This window comes from Cervus elaphus, chromosome X (genome assembly GCF_910594005.1).
Source record: "Cervus elaphus chromosome X, mCerEla1.1, whole genome shotgun sequence".
Lineage (NCBI taxonomy): Eukaryota > Metazoa > Chordata > Mammalia > Artiodactyla > Cervidae > Cervus > Cervus elaphus.
Genome location: NC_057848.1, coordinates 23,081,167 through 23,095,596, shown reverse-complemented (window position 1 = coordinate 23,095,596; position 14,430 = coordinate 23,081,167).

Here is a 14,430-nt window from a genome sequence, read left to right as displayed (position 1 = left end):
TGAGAGGTTAGTCCCTGGCTTCCACTCTAGAGGAATACCACCTTACAACAAGCAACTCAAGAGGAGGCTTCTCTCAGCTCTAGGTATGTGAGAGGGACCCTGAGTTTGCGGCCTCAAGTGAAATGGACACTGCGATGCCCTGACTCGAAATAAGGCCGGATATCCCTGCAGTGACTTGAATGCAGGCTCGTCTTGCATCTCCCAAGAAGAAAGGATGTCTGAATCCCCTGTGGAGACCACAGAGAAAGACCTAGTTTCCCAGCTCATCGCGACCGCAGGCCTCACATCCTATGAAAACTCCAGAGGTACGCGGAGATCAGTGCCTCCCAAGGAGACGATGCCTGACTCCTCGTGATACTTGATAGGAGCCCCAGGATTCCTGTGGCACGTGGAAAGGGACCCTCGGGCTCCCGCCTCAGCTGGAGAGGCCTCGCAATTACCCTGCCAAGCCTCGAGGAGAATCCCGAGTTGTCCCTCGCAACTAGGCAGGAGTCCTGAGGTCGCTGAACAAACACGTGTGTGGAAGGGCTATCCCCGTCGTAATTCGAGAATATATCCCAGGTTCCCGCCGCAACTCGAGAAAAACCATGAGACTTCCCCTTCCCCGCGAGATGAGTCCCGATTCCCCTGCACTGCGTGCAGAGCAATTCCGTGTTGCACATCACACAGGAAAGGAGCCTTGATTTCCTTGATGGCACTCCAGAGAAACCCCAAGAACACTGTTTCAAGGCTAGAGGGATCCTGAGGTCACTGTAGCAACACGAAAGATCTCCGTGGACCAAAAATCGACTCGAGATGGGAGGTTAGGCCCCGGCTTCGACTCCAGAGGAATACCACCTTAACCCAAGCAACTCAAGAGGAGGCTTCTCTCAGCTCTAGGTATGTGAGAGGGACCCTGGATTTGCGGCCTCAAGTGGAATGGACACCGCGATGCCCTGACTCGAAATAAGGCCGGATATCCCTGCAGTGACTTCAATGCAGGCTCGTCTTGCATCTCTCAAGACGAGAGGATGTCTGAATCCCCTGTGGAGACCACAGAGAAAGACCTAGTTCCCCACCTCATCGCGACCGGAGGCCTCACATCCTTTGAAAACTCCAGAGGGACGCGGAGATCAGTGCCTCCAAAGGAGACGATGCCTGACTCCTCGTGAAACTTGATAGGAGTCCCAGGATACCTGTGGCACGTGGAAAGGGACTCTTGGTCTCCCGCTTCAGTTGGTGATGTGTCCCAATTGCCCTGCCAAGCCTCGAGGAGAATCCCGAGTTGTCCCTCACAACTAGGCAGGAGTCCTGACGTCACTGAACAAACACGTGTATGGAAGGGCCATCCCCGTCGTAACTCGAGAATATACCCCAGGTTCCCGCCGCAACTCGAGAAAAACCATGAGACTTCCCTCTCGCCGCGAGATGAGGCCCGATTCCCCGGCACTGTGTGCAGAGCAATGTCGTGTTGCACATCACACAGGAAAGAAGCCTTGATTTCCTTGATGGCACTCCAGAGAAACCCCAAGAACACTGTTTCAAGGCTAGAGGGATCCTGAGGTCACTGTAGCAATACGAAAGAGCTCCGTGGACCAAAAATCAACTCGAGATGAAAGGTTAGTCCCTGGCTTCGACTCCAGAGGAATACTACCTTACCACAAGCACCTCAAGAGGAGGCTTCTCTCAGCTCTAGGTATGTGAGAGGGACCCTGAGTTTGTGGCCTCAAGTGGAATGGAAACCGCGAGGCCCTGACTCGAAATAAGGCCGGATATCCCTGCAGTGACTTGAATGCAGGCTCGTCTTGCATCTCCCAGACGAATGGATGTCTGAATCCCCTGTGGAGACCACAGAGTAAGACCTAGTTCCCCACCTCATCGCGACCGGAGGCCTCACATCCTTTGAAAACTCCAGAGGCACGCGGAGATCAGTGCCTTCAAAGGAGACGATGCCTGACTCCTAATGATACTTGATAGCAGCCCCAGGATTCCTGTGGCACGTGGAAAGGGACCCTTGGTCTCCCGCCTCAGCTGGAGAGGCGTCCCAATTGCCCTGACAAGCTTCGAGGAGAATCCCGAGTTTTCCCTCGCAACTAGGCAGGAGTCCTGACGTCGCTGAACAAACACGTGTGTGGAAGGGCCATCCCCGTCGTAACTCGAGAATATACCCCAGGTTCTCGCCGCAACTCGAGAAAAACCATGAGACTTCCCCCTCGCCGCGAGATGAGGCCCGATTCTCCTGCACTGCGTGCAGAGCAATGCCGTGGTGCACATCACACAGGAAAGGAGCCTTGATTTCCTTAATGGCACTCCACAGAAACCCCAAGAACACTGTTTCAAGGCTACAGGGATCCTGAGGTCACTGTAGCAACACGAAAGAGCTCCGTGGACCACAAATCAACTCGAGATGAGAGGTTAGTCCCTTGCTTCGAGTCCAGAGGAATACCACCTTACCACAAGCACCTCAAGAGGAGGCTTCTCTCAGCTCTAGGTATGTGAGAGGGACCCTGAGTTTGTGGCCTCAAGTGGAATGGAAACCGCGAGGCCCTGACTCGAAATAAGTCCGGATATCCCTGCAGTGACTTGAATGCAGGCTCGTCTTGCATCTCCCAAGACGAAAGGATGTCTGAATCCCCTGTGGAGACCACAGAGAAAGACCTAGTTCCCCAGCTCATCGCCACCGCAGGCCTCACATCCTTTGAAAACTCCAGAGGGACGCGGAGATCACTGCGTCCCAAGGAGACGATGCCTGACTCCTCGTGATACTTGATAGGAGCCCCAGGATTCCTGTGGCACGTGGAAAGGGACCCTCGGTCTCCCGCCTCAGCTGGAGAGGCGTCCCAATTGCCCTGTCAAGCCTCGAGGAGAATCCCGAGTTGTCCCTCGCAACTAGGCAGGAGTCCTGACGTCGCTGAACAAACACGTGTGTGGAAGGGCCATCCCCGTCGTAATTCGAGAATATACCCCAGGTTCCCGCCGCAACTCGAGAAAAACCATGAGACTTCCCCTTCCCCGCGAGATGAGTCCCGATTCCCCTGCACTGCGTGCAGAGCAATTCCGTGTTGCACATCACACAAGAAAGGTTCCTTGATTTCCTTGATGGCACTCCAGAGAAACCCCAAGAACACTGTTTCAAGGCTAGAGGGATCCTGAGGTCACTGTAGCAACACGAAAGATCTCCGAGGACCAAAAATCTACTCGAGATGAGAGGTTAGGCCCCGGCTTCGACTCCAGAGGAATACCACCTTACCACAAGCACCTCAAGAGGAGGCTTCTCTCAGCTCTAGGTATGTGAGAGGGACCCTGAGTTTGCGGCCTCAAGTGGAATGGACACCGCGATTCCGTGACTCGAAATAAGGCTGGATATCCCTGCAGTGACTTGAATGCAGGCTCGTCTTGCATCTCCCAAGACGAAAGGATGTCTGAATCCCCTGTGGAGACCACAGAGAAAGACCTAGTTCCCCACCTCATCGCCACCGAAGGCCTCACATCCTTTGAAAAACCCAGAGGGACGCGGATATCAGTGCCTCCAAAGGAGGCAATGGCTGACTCCTCGTGAAACTTGATAGGAGTCCCAGTATTCCTGTGGCTCGTGGAAAGGGACACTTGGTCTTCCGCTTCAGCAGCAGAGGCGTCCCAATTGCCCTGCCAAGCCTCGAGGAGAATCCCGAGTTGTCCCTCGCAACTAGGCAGGAGTCCTGTCGTCGCTGAACAAACACGTGTGTGGAAGGGCCATCCCCGTCGTAACTCGAGAATATACCCCAGGTTCCCGCCGCAACTAGAGAAAAACCATGAGACTTCCCCCTCGCCGAGAGATGAGGCCCGATTCCCCTGCACTAGTGCAGAGCAATTCCGTGTTGCACACCACACAGGAAAGGAGCCTTGATTTCCTTGATGGCACTACAGAGAAACCCCAAGAACACTGGTTCATGGCTAGAGGGATCCTGAGGTCACTGTAGCAACACGAAAGTGCTCTGAAGACCACAAATCAACTCTAGGTGAGAGGTTAGTCCCTGGCTTCGACTCCAGAGGAATACCACCTTTCCACAAGCACTTCAAGAGGAGGCTTCTCTCAGCTCTAGGTATGTGAGAGGGACCCTGAGTTTGCGGCCTCAATTGGAATGGACACCGCGATGCCCTGACTCTAAATAAGGCCGGATATCCCTGCAGTGACTTGAATGCAGGCTCGTCTTGCATCTCCCAAGACGAAAGGATGTCTGAATCCCCTGTGGAGACCACAGAGAAAGACCTAGTTCCCCAATTCTTCGCTACCGGAGGCCTCACATCCTTTGACACTCCAGAGGGATGCGGAGATCAGTCCTCCAAAGGAGACGATGCCTGACTCCTCGTGAAACTTGATAGGAGTCCCAGGATTCCTGTGGCACGTGGAAAGGGACACTTGGTCTCCCGCCTCAGCTGGAGAGGCGTCCCAATTGACCTGCCACGCCTCGAGGAGAATCCCGAGTTGTCCCTCGCAAGTAGGCAGGAGTCCTGACGTCACTAAACAAACACGTGTGTGGAAGGGCCATCCCCGTTGTAACTCAAGAATATACCCCAGCTTCCCGCCGCATCTCGAGAAAAACAATGAGTCTTCCCCCTCGCCGCGAGATGAGGCCCGATTCCCCTGCACTGCGTGCAGAGCAATGCCGTGTTGCACATCACACAGGATAGGAGCCTTGATTTCCTTGATGGCACTCCAGAGAAACCCCAAGAACACTGTTTCAAGGCTAGAGGGATCCTGAGGTCACTGTAGCAACACGAAAGAGATCCGTGGACCAAAAATCAGCTCGAGACGAGAGGTTAGTCCCTGGCTTCGACTCCAGAGGAATACCAACTTACAACAAGCACCTAAAGAGGAGGCTTCTCTCAGCTCTAGGTATGTGAGAGGGACCCTGAGTTTGCGGCCTCAAGTGGAATGGACACTGTGATGCCCTGACTCGAAATAAAGCCGGATATCCCTTCAGTGACTTAAATGCAGGCTCGTCTTGCATCTCCCAAGAAGAAAGGATGTCTGAATCCCCTGTGGAGACCACAGAGAAAGACCTAGTTCCCCAGCTCATCGCCACCGCAGGCCTCACATCCTTTGAAAACTCCAGAGGGACGCGGAGATCACTGCCTCCCAAGGAGACGATGCCTGACTCCTCGTGATACTTGATAGGAGCCCCAGGATTCCTGTGGCACGTGGAAAGGGACCCTCGGTCTCTCGCCTCAGCTGGAGAGGCGTCCCAATTGCCCTGTCAAGCCTCGAGGAGAATCCCGAGTTGTCCCTCGCAACTAGGCAGGAGTCCTGACGTCGCTGAACAAACACGTGTGTGGAAGGGCCATCCCCGTCGTAATTCGAGAATATATCCCAGGTTCCCGCCGCAACTCGAGAAAAACCATGAGACTTCCCCTGCCCCGCGAGATGAGTCCCGATTCCCCTGCACTGCGTGCAGAGCAATTCTGTGTTGCACATCACACAGGAAAGGAGCCTTGATTTCCTTGATGGCACTCCAGAGAAACCCCAAGAACACTGTTTCAAGGCTAGAGGGATCCTGAGGTCACTGTAGCAACACGAAAGATCTCCATGGACGAAAAATCTACTCGAGATGAGAGGTTAGGCCCCGGCTTCGACTCCAGAGGAATACCACCTTACCACAAGCAACTCAAGAGGAGGCTTCTCTCAGCTCCAAGTATCTGAGAGGGACCCTGAGTTTGCGGCCTCAAGTGGAATGGACACCGCGATGCCCTGACTCGAAATAAGGCCGGATATCCCTGCAGTGACTTGAATGCAGGCTTGTCTTGCATCTCCCAAGACGAAAGGATGTCTGAATCCCCTGTGGAGACCACAGAGAAAGACCTAGTTCCCAACCTCATCGCGAACGGAGGCCTCACATCCTTTGAAAATTCCAGAGGTACGCGGAGATCAGTGCCTCCAAAGGAGACGATGCCTGACTCCTCGTGAAACTTGATAGGAGTCCCAGGATTCCTGTGGCACGTGGAAAGGGACCCTTGGTCTCACGCCTCAGCTGGAGAGGCGTCCCAATTGCCCTGCCAAGCCTCGAGGAGAATCCCGAGTTGTCCCTCGCAAGTAGGCAGGAATCCTGACGTCGCTGAACAAACACGTGGGTGGAAGGGCCATCCCCGTCGTAATTCGAGAATATACCCCAGGTTCCCGCCGCAACTTGAGAAAAACCATGAGACTTCCCCTTCCCCTCGAGATGAGGCCCGATTCCCCTGCACTGCGTGCAGAGCAATGCCGTGTTGCACATCACACAGGAAAGGAGCCTTGATTTCCTTGATGGCACTCCAGAGAAACCCCAAGAACACTGTTTCAAGGCTAGAGGGATCCTGAGGTCACTGTAGCAACACGAAAGAGCTCCGTGGACCAAAAATCTACTCGAGATGAGAGGTTAGGCCCTGGCTTCGACTCCAGAGGAATACCACCTTACCACAAGCACCTCAAGAGGAGGCTTCTCTCAGCTCTAGGTAAGTGAGAGGGACCCTGAATTTGCGGCCTCAAGTGGAATGGACACCGCGTTGCCCTGACTCGAAATAAGGCCGGATATCCCTGCGGTGACTTGAATGGAGGCTCGTCTTGCATCTCCCAAGACGAAAGGATGTCTGAATCCCCTGTGGAGACCACAGAGTAAGACCTAGTTCCCCACCTCATCGCGACTGGAGGCCTCACATCCTTTGAAAAACCCAGAGGGAAGCGGAGATCAGTGCCTCCAAAGGAGAAAATGCCTGACTCCTCGTGAAACTTGATAGGAGTCCCAGGATTCCTTTGGCTCGTGGAAAGGGACACTTGGTCTTCCGCCTCAGCTGGAGAGGCGTCCCAATTGCCCTGCCAAGCCTCGAGGAGAATCCCGAGTTGTCCCTCGCAACTAGGCAGGTGTCCTGACGTCGCTGAACAAACACGTGTGTGGAAGGGCCATTCCCGTCGTAACTCGAGAATATTCGCCAGGTTCCTGCCTCAACTCGAGAAAAACCATGAGACTTCCCCCTCGCCGCGAAATGAGGCCCGATTCCCCTGCACTGCGTGCAGAGCAATTCCGTGTTGCACATCACACAGGAAAGGAGCCTTGATTTCCTTGACGGTACTCCAGAGAAACCCCAAGAACACTGTTTCAAGGCTAGAGGGATCCTGAGGTCACTGTAGCAACACAAAAGAGCTCCGTGGACCACAAATCAACTCGAGATGAGCGGTTAGTCCCTGGCTTCGACCCCAGTGGAATACCACCTTACCACACGCACCTCAAGAGGAGGCTTCTCTCAGCTCTAGGTATGTGAGAGGGACCCTGAGTTTCCGGCCTCAAGTGGAATGGACACCGCGATGCCCTGACTCGAAATAAGGCCGGATATCCCTGCAGTGACTTGAATGCAGGCTTGTCTTGCATCTCCCAAGACGAAAGGATGTCTGAATCCCCAGTGGAGACTACAGAGAAAGACCTAGTTCCCCACCTCATCGCGAATGAAGGCCTCACATCCTTTGAAAATTCCAGAGGGACGCAGAGATCAGTGCCTCCAAAGGAGACGATGCCTGACTCCTTGTGAAACTTGATAGGAGTCCCAGGATTCCTGTGGCACGAGGAAAGGGACACTTGGTCTCCCGCCTCAGCTGGAGATGCGTCTCAATTGCCCTGCCAAGCCTCGAGGAGAATCCCGAGTTGTCCCTCGCAACTAGGCAGGAGTCCTGACGTCACTGAACAAACACATGTGTGGAAGGGCCATCCCCGTTGTAACTCGAGAATATACCCCAGGTTCCCACCGCAACTCGAGGAAAACTATGAGACTTCCCCCTCGCCGCGAGATGAGGCCCGATTACCCTGCACTGTGTGCAGAACAATTCCGAGTTGCACATCACACAGGAAAGGACCCATGATTTCCTTGATGGCACTCCAGAGAAACCCCAAGAACACTGTTTCAAGGCTGGAGGGATCCTGAGTTCACTTTAGCAACACGAAAGAGCTCCGTGGACCAAAAATCAACTCGAGATGAGAGGTTATTCCCTGGCTTCGACGCCAGAGGAATACCACGTTACTACAAGCACCTCAAGAGGAGGCTTCTCTCAGCTCTAGGTATGTGAGAGGGACCCTGAGTTTGCGGCCTCAAGTGGAATGGACACCGCGATGCCCTGACTCGAAATAAGGCCGTATATACCTGCAGTGACTTGAATGCAAGCTCGTCTTGCATCTCCCAAGACGAAAGGATGTCTGAATCCCCTGTGGAGACCGCCCAGAAAGGCCTAGTTCCCCAATTCTTTGCTACCGGAGGCCTCACATCCTTTGACACTCCAGAGGGATGCGGAGATCAGTGCCTCCAAAGGAGACGATGCCTGACTCCTCGTGAAACTTGATAGGAGTCCCAGGATTCCTGTGGCACGTGGAAAGGGACACTTGATCTCCCGCCTCAGCTGGAGAGGCGTCCCAATTGACCTGCCAAGCCTCGAGGAAAATCCCGAGTTGTCCCTCGCAACTAGGCAGGAGTCCTGGCGTCACTGAACAAACAAGTGTGTGGAAGGGCCATCCCCGTTGTAACTCAAGAATATATCCCAGGTTTCCGCCAGATCTCGAGAAAAATAATGAGACTTCCCCCTCGCCGTGAGATGAGGCCCGATTCCCCTGCACTGCGTGCAGAGCAATGCCGTGTTGCACATCACACACGATAGGAGCCTTGATTTCCTTGATGGCACTCCAGAGAAACCCCAAGAACACTGTTTCACGGCTAGAGGGATCCTGAGGTCACTGTAGCAACACGAAAGAGCTCCGTGGACCAAAAATTAGCTCGATACGAAAGGTTAGTCCCTGGCTTCGACTCCAGAGGAATACCACCTTACAACAAGCACCTAAAGAGGAGGCTTCTCTCAGCTCTAGGTATGTGAGAGGGACCCTGAGTTTGCGGCCTTAAGTGGAATGGACACTGCGATGCCCTGACTCGAAATAAGGCCGGATATCCCTGCAGTGACTTGAATGCAGGCTCGTCTTGCATCTCCCAAGAAGAAAGGATGTCTCAATCCCCTGTGTAGACCACAGAGAAAGACCTAGATCCCCAGCTCATCGCCACCGCAGGCCTCACATCCTTTGAAAACTCCAGAGGGACGCGGAGATCACTGCCTCCCAAGGAGACGATGCCTGACTCCTCGTGATACTTGATAGGAGCCCCAGGATTCCTGTGGAACGTGGAAAGGGACCCTCGGTCTCCCGACTCAGCTGGAGAGGCGTCCCAATTGCCCTGTCAAGCCTCGAGGAGAATCCCGAGTTGTCCCTCGCAACTAGGCAGGAGTCCTGACGTCGCTGAACAAACACGTGTGTGGAAGGGCCATCCCCGTCGTAACTCGAGAATATACCCCAGGTTCCCGCCGCAACTCGAGAAAAACCATGAGACTTCCCCTGCCCCGCGAGATGAGTCCCGATTCCCCTGCTCTGCGTGCAGAGCAATTCCGTGTTGCACATCACACAGGAAAGGAGCCTTGATTTCCTTGATGGCACTCCAGAGAAACCCCAAGAACACTGTTTCAAGGCTAGAGGGATCCTGAGGTTACTGTAGCAACACGAAAGATCTCCGTGGATGAAAAATCTACTCGAGATGAGAGGTTAGGCCCCGGCTTCGACTCCAGAGGAATACCACCTTACCACAAGCACCTCAAGAGGAGGCTTCTCTCAGCTCTAGGTATGTGAGAGGGACCCTGAGTTTGCGGCCTCAAGTGGAATGGACACCGCGATGCCCTGACTCAAAATAAGGCCGGATATCCCTGCAGTGACTTGAATGCAGGCTCGTCTTGCATCTCCCCAGACGAAAGGATGTCTGAATCCCCTGTGGAGACCACAGAGAAAGACCTAGTTCCCCAGCTCATCACGACCGTAGGCCTCACATCCTTTGACAACTCCAGAGGGACGCGGAGATCAGTGCCTCCCAAGGAGACGATGCCTGACTCCTCGTGAAACTTGATAGGAGTCCCAGGATTCCTGTGGCACGTGGAAAGAGACCCTCGGTCTCCCGGCTCAGCTGGAGAGGCGTCCCAATTGCCCTGCCAAGCCTCGAGGAGAATCCCGAGTTGTCCCTCACAACTAGGCAGGAGTCCTGTCGTGACGGAACAAACACGTGTGTGGAAGGGCCATCCCCGTCGTCACTCGAGAATATACGCCAGGATCGCGCCCCAACTCGAGAAAAACAATGAGACTTCCCCCTCGCCGCGAGATGAGGCCCGATTACCCTGCACTGCGTGCAGAGCAATGCCGTGCTGCACATCACACAGGAAAGGAGCCTTGATTTCCTTGATGGCACTCCAGAGAAACCCCAAGAACACTGTTTCAAGGCTAGAGGGATCCTGAGGTCACTGTAGCAACACGAAAGAGCTCCGTGGACCAAAAATTAGCTCGATACGAGAGGTTAGTCCCTGGCTTCGACTCCAGAGGAATACCACCTTTCAACAAGCACCTAAAGAGGAGGCTTCTCTCAGCTCTAGGTATGTGAGAGGGACCGTGAGTTTGCAGCCTCAAGTGGAATGGACACCGCGATGCCCTGACTCGAAATAAGGCCGGATATCCCTGCAGTGACTTGATTGCAGGCTTGTCTTGCATCTCCCAAGACGAAAGGATGTCTGAATCCCCAGTGGAGACTACAGAGAAAGACCTAGTTCCCCACCTCATCGCGAATGAAGGCCTCACATCCTTTGAAAATTCCAGTGGGACGCAGAGATCAGTGCCTCCAAAGGAGACGATGCCTGACTCCTTGTGAAACTTGATAGGAGTCCCAGGATTCCTGTGGCACGAGGAAAGGGACCCTTGGTCTCCCGCCTCAGCTGGAGATGCGTCTCAATTGCCCTGCCAAGCCTCGAGGAGAATCCCGAGTTGTCCCTCGCAACTAGGCAGGAGTCCTGACGTCACTGAACAAACACATGTGTGGAAGGGCCATCCCCGTCGTAACTCGAGAATATACCCCAGGTTCCCACCGCAACTCGAGGAAAACTATGAGACTTCCCCCTCGCCGCGAGATGAGGCCCGATTCCCCTGCACTGCGTGCAGAACAATTCCGAGTTGTACATCACACAGGAAAGGACCCTTGATTTCCTTGATGGCACTCCAGAGAAACCCCAAGAACACTGTTTCAAGGCTGGAGGGATCCTGAGGTCACTGTAGCAACACGAAAGAGCTCCGTGGACCAAAAATCAACTCGAGATGAGAGGTTATTCCCTGGCTTCGACTCCAGAGGAATACCACCTTACCACAAGCACCTCAAGAGGAGGCTTCTCTCAGCTCTAGGTATGTGAGAGGGACCTTGAGTTTGCGGCCTCAAGTGGAATGGACACCGCGATGCCCTGACTCGAAATAAGGCCGTATATACCTGCAGTGACTTGAATGCAGGCTCGTCTTGCATCTCCCAAGATGAAAGGATGTCTGAATCCCCTGTGGAGACCGCCCAGAAAGGCCTAGTTCCCCAATTCTTTGCTACCGGAGGCCTCACATCCTTTGACACTCCAGAGGGATGCGGAGATCAGTGCCTCCAAAGGAGACGATGCCTGACTCCTCGTGAAACTTGATAGGAGCCCCAGGATTCCTGTGGCACGTGGAAAGGGCCCCTCGGTCTTCCGCCTCAGCTGGAGAGGCGTCCCAATTGCCATGTCAAGCCTCGAGGAGAATCCCGAGTTGTCCCTCGCAACTAGGCAGGAGTCCTGACGTCGCTGAACAAACACGTGTGTGGAAGGGCCATCCCCGTCGTAATTCGAGAATATACCCCAGGTTCCCGCCGCAACTCGAGAAAAACCATGAGACTTCCCCTTCCCCGCGAGATGAGTCCCGATTCCCCTGCACTGCGTGCAGAGCAATTCCGTGTTGCACATCACACAAGAAAGGAGCCTTGATTTCCTTGATGGCACTCCAGAGAAACCCCAAGAACACTGTTTCAAGGCTAGAGGGATCCTGAGGTCACTGTAGCAACACGAAAGATCTCCGAGGACCAAAAATCTACTCGAGATGAGAGGTTAGGCCCCGGCTTCGACTCCAGAGGAATACCACCTTACCACAAGCACCTCAAGAGGAGGCTTCTCTCAGCTCTAGGTATGTGAGAGGGACCCTGAGTTTGCGGCCTCAAGTGGAATGGACACCGCGATTTCGTGACTCGAAATAAGGCTGGATATCCCTGCAGTGACTTGAATGCAGGCTCGTCTTGCATCTCCCAAGACGAAAGGATGTCTGAATCCCCTGTGGAGACCACAGAGAAAGACCTAGTTACCCACCTCATCGCCACCGGAGGCCTCACATCCTTTGAAAAACCCAGAGGGACGCGGATATCAGTGCCTCCAAAGGAGGTAATGGCTGACTCCTCGTGAAACTTGATAGGAGTCCCAGTATTCCTGTGGCTCGTGGAAAGGGACACTTGGTCTTCCGCCTCAGCAGCAGAGGCGTCCCAATTGCCCTGCCAAGCCTCGAGGAGAATCCCGAGTTGTCCCTCGCAACTAGGCAGGAGTCCTGTCGTCGCTGAACAAACACGTGTGTGGAAAGGCCATCCCCGTCGTAACTCGAGAATATACCCCAGGTTCCCGCCGCAACTCGAGAAAAACCATGAGACTTCCCCCTCGCCGAGAGATGAGGCCCGATTCCCCTGCACTAGTGCAGAGCAATTCCGTGTTGCACACCACACAGGAAAGGAGCCTTGATTTCCTTGATGGCACTACAGAGAAACCCCAAGAACACTGGTTCAAGGCTAGAGGGATCCTGAGGTCACTGTAGCAACACGAAAGAGCTCTGAAGACCACAAATCAACTCTAGGTGAGAGGTTAGTCCCTGGCTTCGACTCCAGAGGAATACCACCTTTCCACAAGCACTTCAAGAGGAGGCTTCTCTCAGCTCTAGGTATGTGAGAGGGACCCTGAGTTTGCGGCCTCAATTGGAATGGACACCGCGATGCCCTGACTCGAAATAAGGCCGGATATCCCTGCAGTGACTTGAATGCAGGCTCGTCTTGCATCTCCCAAGACGAAAGGATGTCTGAATCCCCTGTGGAGACCACAGAGAAAGACCTAGTTCCCCAATTCTTCGCTACCGGAGGCCTCACATCCTTTGACACTCCAGAGGGATGCGGAGATCAGTCCTCCAAAGGAGACGATGCCTGACTCCTCGTGAAACTTGATAGGAGTCCCAGGATTCCTGTGGCACGAGGAAAGGGACCCTTGGTCTCCCGCCTCAGCTGGAGATGCGTCTCAATTGCCCTGCCAAGCCTCGAGGAGAATCCCGAGTTGTCCCTCGCAAGTAGGCAGGAGTCCTGACGTCACTGAACAAACACATGTGTGGAAGGGCCATCCCCGTCGTAACTCGAGAATATACCCCAGGTTCCCACCGCAACTCGAGGAAAACTATGAGACTTCCCCCTCGCCGCGAGATGAGGCCCGATTCCCCTGCACTGCGTGCAGAACAATTCCGAATTGCACATCACACAGGAAAGGACCCTTGATTTCCTTGATGGCACTCCAGAGAAACCCCAAGAACACTGTTTCAAGGCTGGAGGGATCCTAAGGTCACTGTAGCAACACGAAAGAGCTCCGTGGACCAAAAATCAACTCGAGATGAGAGGTTATTCCCTGGCTTCGACGCCAGAGGAATACCACGTTACCACAAGCACCTCAAGAGGAGGCTTCTCTCAGCTCTAGGTATGTGAGAGGGACCTTGAGTTTGCGGCCTCAAGTGGAATGGACACCGCGATGCCCTGACTCGAAATAAGGCCGTATATACCTGCAGTGACTTGAATGCAGGCTCGTCTTGCATCTCCCAAGATGAAAGGATGTCTGAATCCCCTGTGGAGACCGCCCAGAAAGGCCTAGTTCCCCAATTCTTTGCTACCGGAGGCCTCACATCCTTTGACACTCCAGAGGGATGCGGAGATCAGTGCCTCCAAAGGAGACGATGCCTGACTCCTCGTGAAACTTGATAGGAGTCCCAGGATTCCTGTGGCACGTGGAAAGGGACCCTTGATCTCCCGCCTCAGCTGGAGAGGCGTCCCAATTGACCTGCCAAGCCTCGAGGAGAATCCCGAGTTGTCCCTCGCAAGTAGGCAGGAGTCCTGGCGTCACTGAACAAACAAGTGTGTGGAAGGGCCATCCCCGTTGTAACTCAAGAATATATCCCAGGTTTCCGCCAGATCTCGAGAAAAATAATGAGACTTCCCCATCGCCGCGAGATGAGGCCCGATTCCCCTGCACTTCGTGCAGAGCAATGCCGTGTTGCACATCACACGCGATAGGAGCCTTGATTTCCTTGATGGCACTCCAGAGAAACCCCAAGAACACTATTTCAAGGCTGGAGGGATCCTGAGGTCACTGTAGCAACATGAAAGAGCTCCGTGGACCACAAATCAGCTCGAGACGAGAGGTTAGTCCCTGGCTTCGACGCCAGAGGAATACCACGTTACCACAAGCACCTCAAGAGGAGGCTTCTCTCAGCTCTAGGTATGTGAGAGGGACCCTGAGTTTGCAGC